Source organism: Hyposmocoma kahamanoa, unplaced genomic scaffold (assembly GCF_003589595.1).
Source record: "Hyposmocoma kahamanoa isolate Upper Pololo Valley unplaced genomic scaffold, ASM358959v1 211, whole genome shotgun sequence".
In the NCBI taxonomy this organism is placed as follows: Eukaryota; Metazoa; Arthropoda; class Insecta; order Lepidoptera; family Cosmopterigidae; genus Hyposmocoma; species Hyposmocoma kahamanoa.
Genome location: NW_020653732.1, coordinates 5934896 through 5946803, shown reverse-complemented (window position 1 = coordinate 5946803; position 11908 = coordinate 5934896). Strand labels below are relative to the sequence as shown.

The 11908-nt window shown below is 36.5% G+C and overlaps 1 protein-coding gene across 1 annotated transcript in view; it reads left to right on the top strand.

The window, feature by feature from the left end:
• The window catches only part of LOC113227582 (serine proteinase stubble), a 62889-nt gene that overhangs the window by 629 nt on the left and 50352 nt on the right, over nt 1-11908 (top strand). The gene's annotated exons all lie outside the window — the stretch shown is intronic.

Sequence of the window (11908 nt, the reverse complement as noted above, 5' to 3'; positions counted from 1 at the left end):
ACACACACACACACACACACACACACACACACACACACACACACACCAGGCACAATTTTAAAACTGAAACATAATTAAAGCCAAAATTTAATTGTAAATAGACGATGAACAGGCTCCTCTGAAAAAAATGTAATTGTCGCTTTCGCCCTTTCTGGAAAACCCTGATGACACGAGGTCCATTAAAGTACGTATTATTTACCGTCTTGAAGAATGCCACATGCCTGATTCACCGTGACAGCAAGTGAAAGTTGGAAAAAGCAGACATTTAAATAACCATTTTGGGAGACCCACAAGAGATGTTTTTAAAGATTGACTTTGCGGTAATTCTGCTGACTAATTAGAATCTTGGAATGAAACTATTTGTCAGATCTAAACGTATAGCAGTAGAGCTTGTGAAAGAGTTCGTCCAGGGATGTACTGCCACCTTACCCATTTCTGCCGCCAAGCAGTAATGTCAGCAATACTGTGTTCCGGTTTTGAAGGGTAAGGGTGCTGGTGAAATTACAGGCACATGGCACTTGTCAACTTATATCTCAGGGTGACGGGCGCAGTGGCTGTGATCTTTCCTTACATCCCTTAGATCTTTCCTATTTGCAGCTCTGAGTGGCACTGCAACTTTGACAGGCGTGTAGCTTTCCATCATGTACTCTCTCTGCTCTACCAACAAGTGGATGAAAACTACGAAAACATATCCTGAGTTAACCTATATAACCTTAGTAATATTTAAAGAAATATAAAAAATTAAAACATTTAATTTAAATACGTATAAATTAATGTCATTGCAGTATTGCTTAATCAACAATTTAAAGCCCTAAAATTCACCACATTCGAACTACTTGAACACAAGAGTAATGATAGCATTTGTCAAGTAATTTATAAATATATAATATCATGTAGAATTTTATACAAATTCATTTAAAGTTTGTATGATATGGTATGGTGGTGGTATGGTAGGCTAGAAAGTTGTATCAGAATAGAGTAAGGTGGCTTTCCGTGGCCGCTGCCTACCCCTCTTGTGGGACATAGGCGTGAGCTTAAGCATAAAAAAGTAATTGACGAATTTCGTTCGCAGAATCTTTAAATCTCTCTCCTGGAAAGTTATCATTTTGTAATTGTGACCTTATTAAACCAAGGGTGCAATGTATGCATTATAATAAAATTCGTTCCCATGTCTTTTATAACTTAGAAGCCTTTATCTACAACCGTATGAGTAAAAGAATGACTCACAAAACATCTCATACGACAAATATTCAATTATGTAATCAGTTAACGAACTTTAGATGTCTACAAATGAGTCAGATCGTTTCTGTTGACTCCTTTCTCTGCCAACATTATCTGTTAAACTTCTTCATGAAATAAGGATGTTCGACATTTTCCACTGAACCGACTATTTGGTAATAAAACTCATGTGCACTAAAGTTTTTACAGATATTTTTATTTATTTAATTTATCTAATAGGTTACAAGCAGCTTATACAGGTTTTTTTGTAAAATACTAACAACCTCCCAGAATTATTTTTCTTCTACCAAGCAATAATGTGGCCATTACTGCGTTCCTTTTTTGAAGTGTCTTGGTGAAATTACAGGCAGTCGCAGAGGCAGTGCCCCTCAGATCTTTGTGATTTGAAACTGAGCAGTTCTGTAACAATTATCATGGACAGACATGTCGCGTACAACCACGAACGCGACTGATTTGACCAGTCATTTTGTATCATAAAAAATCATAATTCACAAAGAAAAAACTGCAATAAGGCAAAATAACAATAGAAAACATCATACAATATCACGGCCATGAATGAGACGTAATTAAGTGATAAGTGATTCAAATTATGGCTTCCGCGTTATAATTACAATAAGTAATATACTTAGCAGAGGTCTTGTAAAACATTATAAGTGGTATGTTTATCTATATGCACGTTGTTGTCTTGTATTGTGTGTATATAGACATGTATTTATGACGTAAACTCTCCATCAATTGTTCGCACAAGAACATGTTAAAGATACGAGAATCCAGACATTGACAGAAATTACCAGGAAATCGCACTACAATAAAAAAAAAAAAAAAATTTATTAACTGCCTCCGTGGCCGAACGGTTACCATGCCGGACTGCCATGCAGAGGTCCCAGGTTCGATTCCCGAGTCGGGAGAAATATTTGTATGGCCTACATTTATTTCTCTCGTGAGTTTGGGTGTAATTTGTGGTTGTCTACGTGTGTGTCCATGGCACCCGCGACACAGGGTTTCCCTAGTGCGGGGCTATGTTGAGTGTGTACGTTATAAAAAAAAAATTCGGACTCTGAATTCATAGTGTTAGTAGTTGGGAAGGTACATTTTAATATCTATTAACGAGATTCTTCTGTAGAACGGCACAAGGCGCAGCTACCGGCTTAATGCCGTGTGCAGCTGCACCCAGCGCCTCACCATCGGAGAGTTCCGTCTAGCGGCAAGGGTGCTAAGGATGTAATTCGTGCTGCCTCATGGCCGAGGCAGGAGTGAGGCACAACGCTTTCGTATAACGGAAAAAGCAATCCGACTAAAAAGCCCGCGGTTGGTTGTTTGAGACCCATATAGCGAAACGGCGTACCCCTTGTTGTAATCATATTGTAGTATTTAATTTTACAGTAAACGCAGTTACTGTCCATGAATGGGTTAAATATTTATGATTGTAACAAGATAGAAAAAACAACAAGCAGCGAATTTATCAAAATATTCAAAAAGATAGAAAAGACACAAGAATAAATATTGACACAAATAAAAAAATAGACACTAGGTATCAAGTTTTTAGGTTTTCGCGATTGCTATACATTGTAAATAAAACAATTTATTTTCGGGATCTAAATCTCATATATTTTTGTTTTTTTGAAAGTAACTAGAAGCACCTGCGACTGGAAGCACCGGTGGTAGCGTGTTGTTCAGTGGAATGGAGAATACTTTGAAGGATGCCAGGAGCCGACCCAGAGCCGAATAACGGTTAGGTTAGGTAGTCGGATACGTTTGGGACAGACTTCGTACATACGTTTTAGATCCAAAAAATTGTTTCATTTCCAATCGACACTAGAAATTTAAGTACAATTGGCTTACCAACACAGTCTGGGGAATTTGGTATTCCCCAGTAGTATTTCCGCCTCATTGTTCTCGTTTAAACATCGGTTTCTACACACACATTTCACAGCTAAGTGTAAACGTCAAGTCATTAGCCTGTTCTTAAATATGTTGTACTGTGAGTACCGGTGTAACTTAGTTAAGTCCGGGTGCATTCACCGAAACGTCTTAACAAGAAACAATTCGTTGGTATAATACAGTGTGATTATACGTCAAAAATGCTTTTATCACATATGAAAGTCATAAAAATAATACAAACTATATAAAACAAATAATGCATATGTAAAATTTAGACAGATAAATAGATTTAATACTCAAAAAACAAAAACATCTATTATAGCGGCGACGAATACCGAAAGCCAGTATAAAGATCTATAAGAGAAGATTGTGTGATATTTTAAATACATAAATGATGTTTCAATTAATTTTTTATTGTAAATTTGTATTTATATTTTTGAATTTATATTTTTAATTCTAATTTTAATTTTGAAATTTAATTTTATTTGTAACTTTAAATCAATTATTGTATATCATATCATAGGTAGAAGGATTAACTATATGCTCGATAGTTACAAAAAACAACAATTTATTTTTTGTATGCATGCTGTGATGTTCCTTAACTATAGAAACACTTAGTTTTAAGCGAATATGTTCAAATTTAATGTATAGTGTATTGCTATGTGGAATATCCTGAATAAATAAATAAATAAATAAATAAATAAATAAATAAATAAATAAATAAATAAATAAATAAATAAATAAATAAATAAACAATCATCTCAGTACAGAGTGCTAAAAAAACCGACCTTCAAAGTTCGTGGAATAGGTTACCGGATAGTGCGCCAAACCGGGTTCATAGTTTGCCACCCTTAGAGGGGGAATATTTTCTTCAAATTCAAATTTAAATGAGACTACTACTGAGGCACAATATTTCTACCAAGAATCATCAAAATCGGTTATTGCGTAACACACATACAAAAAAAAACAAACGAATTGAGAACCTCTTCCTTTGTTTGAAGACCGTTAAAAGCACATACGAGAATTTCGACAACTCGGTAACTTGACCTGTGGCTCAGTTGGTAAGAGCAATGCTACGGTGAGCATGGTCGCTTGTTCAAGTCCCACCGGGTCGAACAAATTTTTCTGTGTGTTAATAATCAATACAAAAACAACTTAGAACTCATTTGGCTTCATCGCTAGGAGAGCGATCTCTTCTAGACAACCTTTATTTATTTATTTATTTAAAGTACACATTGTGAGTTTACAGAGTAACCCAAAGCACTCACAATGTTAGTCATAAAAGCAGTCAATACATAAAATTATAATGTCAACAAAAATAAAACAGAAAATAATACAACAAATAATAATAACAATCATGCCAAGAATATACTATGATCATGTCAAATAGTTATTTAAAAAAATGTCAAAATAAGTTATTAAAGTTGTTAATTTGTCGGTGAGCACATCAGCATCCCGGACCTCATCCAGGAGAGTGTTGAGCAAGGCAAGAGCTCGAGGCGTGGGGGAGTTGCGGGCGTGGTCTGTGCGTACACCGACCGGGAACGCAAACAACTCAAGACGGCGCCGAGCACCCAATCGAGTATAATTTTGAGGCACAAATAAACGAATCGACTGCAGTACTACTGGGCTATCTATATTACTTCTAAGAGCTCTGCTGTAATGTATTAGAAGATTTCGTTTCCGCCTAAACTGTAAGGTCTCAAACCCTACCATGCCCAAAACATATTTGGACGGGTAAAGCAGTGGATAGTACCCGTATTCCCTTTTATACAGATACCTACAGAACTGTCTCTGTATCCTCTCTAGCATAAGTTCATATTTTTCTTCCCAGGGATCCCAGACCACAGAATTGTATTCCAATTTAGAACGAACATAGGCATTGTACAACATTACCGCGATCCTGGAATTCTGAAATTGCGAAGCAACACGCATGATAAAGCCCATTGTTCTGCTTGCACATTTACAAGAGGCCACTAACTTTGAGACAGAGGAAAGCTAATTAGAGTGGGAGACGTGACGGGACGAACAATCGTAAGCTTGGAGGTAAGCGACACGCATCTAGAGCTTTAAATCGCAAAGATTGGGCACTGCCACTGCGCTCGTCACTTTGAGACATAAGTTGACAAGTCCTATGCCTGTATTTCACCAGTACCACTGCATTTCACTAGTAATGCTCTCGTTACTGCTTGGCGGCAGAAATAGGTTAAGTGGCAGTACTTCCCTGGACGAACTCTTTCACAAGGAGCTTTTAAAGAGTTATAATAAATAACAATGTACTTTACCTATATATATGTTTGTATATGTAAGTATATCTAAGTAAACTTATACTTACTAATAAATGTATACATGTTGCAGACTAGGACCGTGTCAGGAAATATTTTCGCAAGCCAGTTTTAAAAACAGGAAGCGATTTTGAATGTCGGATTTCAGAGGGGAGTTCGTTCCATACTGGAGTCTTTTAAATACACTAAGCGGTGAGAGGTTTTAATAGGTTATCTATTTAAGACCTCAGATACACGGTTGTACTCCTCGCCGAGGAAACGAAGACATAACGAAACAAAACAACGTTTAAAACGTTGCGTAATTTAATAACTCTCCAATTTAAAAATCGGTATCGTACTAATAATAATAGTGGTATGGGGAAAAACAGCAAAACATCTAATTACAAAACAAACGGAATCACACTGCATCGGTAATTAAAAATGTAATTTTGCAATTTTCGTCAGTTATAGCAAAGTTCAAGGTAACTGGTTGATTTGAAGTGAAACAATTGACGACACCTATCGACGACACCCGTCAATTGTTTTGCTTTTGGGCTGGCCAATCGGAGCGCAGTTGTCACAGTAACGATATGGCAGAATTGTTTTCAAACAAATTAAATGACATTTCGTCTCTATTTCTGGTTATGTACTCGATGTACGGAATCAACCTAAGCCGTTTGAAGTTGTATCGACCCTTAAGGTTAAAAAATATACCGAATGATTTCGATCTTAGAATCTTAGAACCTTTCTCCTGAAAAGTTGTAATTTTTGCTGATGTGGCCATATTACTAGGTCATAATTCATTTATTCATTGTGTCATGTGGATTGACAAAGTTGTTACATTAAATATAATAACAGATTCCAACACGTGAACCCTGCAAGGGCACTACAATGACTACAACTCAATTAATCATTAATTTAATTTGCTATGACATTAATATTTTTTATTTTTACATTACAATTAATTATTAAATATGTTAAAAATAATATACAAATTCAAATCACAATAATTGAAATTACAAAGTACATACATATATAACATAAGTCAAGCTGATACGATTTTATTTATAATTCATTCATTAAACTTAAATAAAATAATATATTTCAAGCATTGACTTACAATTATATGGACGTCGGGTCCGCGCTAAAAAGTGTCCGCACTTGTAAGGCGCTACAATCGTATACAGAGCGCGACACTCCGCTTTAGTCTTCATTTGTTCTACTGACAGCGCGATACTGCGATGACATTACAATTTAAATTTCGAATAGGTTGACTTGGGACATTTTTTTCGTGATTTTTGTATTAGACCCGTCGTCCATTTATTTGTAAGTCAATGATTTCAAGTAAACAAATGAATAAATAAAAGACGTAAACAAGAAATAAATAATCTTGACAAATTATTATTACAGAAAACTGCGAATTTTAAAGATCGTTTTTTTATTGGTATTGGCGAGATTCGAACTCAAAAAAACCACATCTACCGCCCAGTGATAATTAAGGGTCCACCGAGGCGTATCCGTCCGTGCTGTTTTTGTATACTACTCAGTGATATCATTTGTATATTACATATTCATAGTATTAGAAATCCTTGTGAAAGAATTCATCCAGAGAATTACTGCCACTTTACCGCCAAGCAGTAATGTGAGCATTACTGCGTTCCGGTTTTGAAGAGTTAAGGTTTATAATGAAATTACAGGCACTGGGACTGTCAACTTATGTCTCAGGTTGTCGGGCGCAGTGGCAGTGCCCCTGAAGTCTTTGTGATTTAAAGTTCTGGGTATCACTGCAGCTGCGTGTCGCTTTTTTTATGAGACCAAATTACGGGACGAATAAGTTGTGTTTTAAGTGCCACGCCTATCTGTAACAGTCGAAGTGCCACTCTGAACTTCACACCACAAAGATCTTGGAGGCATTGCCACTGCGCCTCTCACCCTGAGACATAAGTTGATAGTCTCTGCGCCTATAATTTCACCCTTACCCTTACAAACCGGAACGCGATAGTATTCACAGTACTATATGGCGGCAGAAATAGATAAGGTGGCAGTACTTCCCTAGACGAACTCTTCCACAAGAAGTTCTACTGCTATGGTTCGAACACACGGCCCTGCTTGAAAGCTGTCAGGTCAAAGCAACGGCTATTTAATTAATTATATTTAGTGTAATATTTATTATACTTCATTCCAATATTTAAATTTCTTAATTTGGATAAAATTTTTAAGTTAAAAAATTATATGTAATTTCCTAAGTAACCGTAACACAATATACTGGACAAAAACGAGTTTAACCGAATTCTTAATACCACACGTCGTCAAGTACCGTTGAACCGCTAACTTTGAGCTGTTGACACACATAAGCTTTGTCAATGACAGTGAACTTAATGTGAAGTGACCTTGAAATATAGGTTGTTGGATAACCTTGAAAAATAGGCATATAACTTCAGTCTTTTGGTTTTAAAAACATTTCGCACCTTTGGTGTAATAAGGTCACATTAGCAAAATGAGGTGTAGGGAGAAGGAGAAAATCCTGGCTCAGAAATTTGCTCCAGTGGTTCAATAGGAGCAGCCGATCATTATTCAGAGCTGCAATATCCAAAGTTCACATTACCATTATGATCCTTCATTAGGAGATTCGTGGCAGTAGAGCCACCTTACCTATTTCTGCCGTCAAGCAATAATGTCAGTATTACTGTGTTCCGGTTTTGAAGGGTAAGGGTGCTGATGAAATTACAGGCACATGGGACTTGTCAACTTTTGTCTCAGGGTGACGGGCTCAGTGGTAATGCCAATCAGATCTTTTCAATTTAAAGCTCTGAGTGGCACTGTAACTTTTAAGGTCAGGCGTGTAGCTTACCGTCAGGCGCACGACTTGTTCGTCCCGCCACTTGATGTTACAAACAAAATAAAATAAAAAAGAACTTACCTAGGAAGTTGAAGTTGGATTTTAAAGTAATTCTAGTGGCGCTATGTAAATAATGTAGTAGATAACTAACCAAAAGATTAATGGCAAAGTAAACTTTTGTATGAGCTACAAGCAAAAATGGAACTCAATTCAAGTCAACTTATCTCACGTGTGATGGGCGCAGTGGCAGTGCCCCTCAGATCTTTGCGATTTAAGAGTCTATATATACTACCTCAACTTTTGTCTCAGGGTGACGGGCGTTGCGGCAGTGCCCCTCAGAGCTTTGCGTTTTAAAGCTCTGAGTGGCACTGCAACCGTTATGGATAGGCGCATAGCTTACCATCAGGCACACGACTTGTTCATCCCGTCACTTAATATTATTAAAAAAAAGCGATGACCCACAAAGAAAGATGACATTTCAGAAGAGACGGCTTACAGATTTCGCGAACAAAATTAGTTGATAAAAATTGCCGCCAAGCAGTCAAAATTGAAGTCAAATAATCTTTATTTAATAGGAAAGTAAATAACAATTGAGATGACAATCTCAATTGTTGATTAAAAAATCTTCTGCTCATTTGTTAGGCAGATTCCGCTCAGAAGAATGTGCAAGAAACTCTAGGAGTTGCTCTTTGTAAATATACATTTCGGCTCATCCGGAGAACAAAGTCCGATGTGATTATTAGCAAAAAGAGAATAAGTACCTGACGAAAATAATTTCGTTATTCAAACTAAGGCCTATGTAAAGGTGTTTTGATAATTTATACATCTTATTTCGAAAATATAATATCGAACAACGGTCAGTCTGACATCCGCAGCGAAGAAGAACGAACGAAATATACTGTGACCTGAAAACATGCAGTCTTGCACGTAGATCTTTGTTCTAGGGATGAGTCGATTTGAATACATTTATCATTACAATATTTAATTTAAACATCTTAGATCGAGACTACCTGCAAGAGATGAACGGGTCACTGCCACGGATTTTTGTCGTCCAAGTACGCCGAAGTAACGTGAGCATTACTGCGTTCCGGATTCGAAGGTTGAAGGGATGGTGCGGCTATGCATTAAAGACACGGTGTGACTGTGAGACGTGTGACTAGTTAAGTAGTGCATTTAAAGAATAATGGCTTTTTCAATTAAATATTGCTATGCATGCATTGATTTTCTAAAATCTACGAGAATTTGTGAAATATTAGCATTGTATTCGCGACAGTACAAGCGCCGCCATCTAGCGGAAACATCTTGAACTTGAATAACTTAAAACTAATTGAAGGACCCTCAGATCTCGATCGCCGGATAAGAATGAAGTCGTAACAAGTGAGTGAGAGCAGACGTTTCCAATTATCGTTTGTAGATGGCGCCGTGTAGTGTAACTGAGAAATTCTGCACCATCACGAATTTCGTTAACGTTAACGTGTTAAACATTGAAATGTAACATTAGTATGTTATATTTACTTCTATGTTATTTAAACTGTCTTTTTTATTAAACTTAACTATTAGTACTTTAACTAGTTTTAAAAGACGTAAATTTATAGTGTTTTATGCAATCATTGCATTATGAGGGTTATTAAAGTCGAGAACCAGTATAAGGTAGACATATATATAGACAACAAGTTTATTCAGCACAAATACAATTACAAACAAAACATTTATAATCACTTCACAGAGTATAAAGGTTGCAAGAGCAAGATTGAACGTGGTGACCGTCTTTCATGTATTAACTGCAAGGATCTCTACCACTACCAATGCTTAAACATAAAGTCAGCTGATTTCCGTGAGAACGGAAATCACCTAAAACTTACATGACGATGACTTTAGCAAATTGTTGGATTCGAAAGTTGGCAAAATTGAAGAATCGTTGACCCGAAATATAAGAAGTTTTATTAAAGAGGAATTCAACTGCGCTATAGAAAAACTAAAACAGGAATTCACACAAACGACTGACTTCCTAGCTGCGGAGCAGGTGGATCTAAAAAAGGATATAAAGGTAGCAAATGATAAAATCAAATTTTTAGAAACTAACAATTCTAAAATTTCAAAAGAGTTGTTGTCGTTTAAAATTGAATTGTCTGATATTTAACCCGAGATATTACGGTGTACCTCGACATTTGGCGAATAAATTGTGCTGGAATGACAGAGAGAAGGATCAGACTCGGTCAACGCGATACCCAGTGTTACAATTTCGCTCGTTTCCTCGGATACACTCCCTCAGGGGAAGCTTTCGGTTTGCTTCGTCTAAATGTTGGAATGACATTCCACCCCCGACTTAGTCAGTCATTGCACACTTTCAAAAGAAAGTGTAAGCAATGGCTACTTAACATACAAAAAATCACAATATTGCTGGACTAAATTGTTATCGTGATTGCACTATAACGTAGCAAATCGTTTCTTTGTTTTAAGTTTCTTTTAAATTTCTTTATTTTAATTTTGTATCCGGTATTTAATGTTCTTTTACATATAATATACCTATATATATATTCGTATGCTCATATAAATCACAAATTCATTCTAAGCATGTCTTATAAATTTCAAATGTAATTCCTGTTATGATTGTCAATAGTCAGTGGCGGATGTCCATGTATGAAACCCGAACATGGTGGAACCCGAAAAGCAGAAGTAGTGCTGAGGTTCCATCCTTTTCATTGGCACTAGAGTCCACATTTCCGAAACTCTTTATTGTCAACCATTTTATTGTAAATGTGCTTATGAATAAATGTCTTATTATTATTATTATTATAACAAAAAAGCACATAGAACATTCATTATATCATCATATCATTTATATAAAACACATACTGCGAGAAAAACAAATACTGTGAGAAAAACAAACAAATACTATAAGAACTAATCAAATTTTAATATACCTGTGTCTACAATTATGCTGAAATGGCCCCATCGAGCATGTAACCAGAAATAGAGACGAAGTGTCACTTAATTTGTTTGAAAACTATTCTGCCATATCATTACTGTGACAACTGCGCTCCGATTGGCTAGCCCGAGTACGAAACAATTGACGGGTTTAAGTAATAACGGGTATAACTATAAATAAAGGGTAAATAAAGTATATTATAGGGTATGAGTAATAGGCTCGAGACTTTTTTTTATGATACGAAGTGATAGGACGAACAAGTCGCGGGCGCTCGGAGTTTTCAGTCGCAAAGATCTGACGGGCACTGCCACTTCGCCCGTCTGCCTGAGAAATAAGTTGACAAGTCCCATGTGCCTGTAATTTCATCAGCACCCTTTTCCTTCAAAACCGAAACGCAGTAATGCTCACATTACGGCTTGGCGGCAGAAATAGGTCAGGTGGTAATACTTCCCTGGACGAACTCTTTCGCAAGGAGCTGTACTACCACTAACCTGTGTATTTAAGTTAAGTTGAGAAAATAAACGATGGCTCAACGGTTTGCACTGTGGACGCTGGACGAGAAAGTCCTGGATTCAATTCCCGGTACGACTAATTTGGGAAATGATCTAGAAGAGCCACTACCAAGGATTTTTATTAAGCACGCAGAAGCTAAGCTATTAATAAAGTTTTTGTTTCACTATAGTTTTATACTACGTAAACGGCAGATTTCGAATATCAACCGGTATCTTATTATATTGTCCCTTACATGAGTTTGTG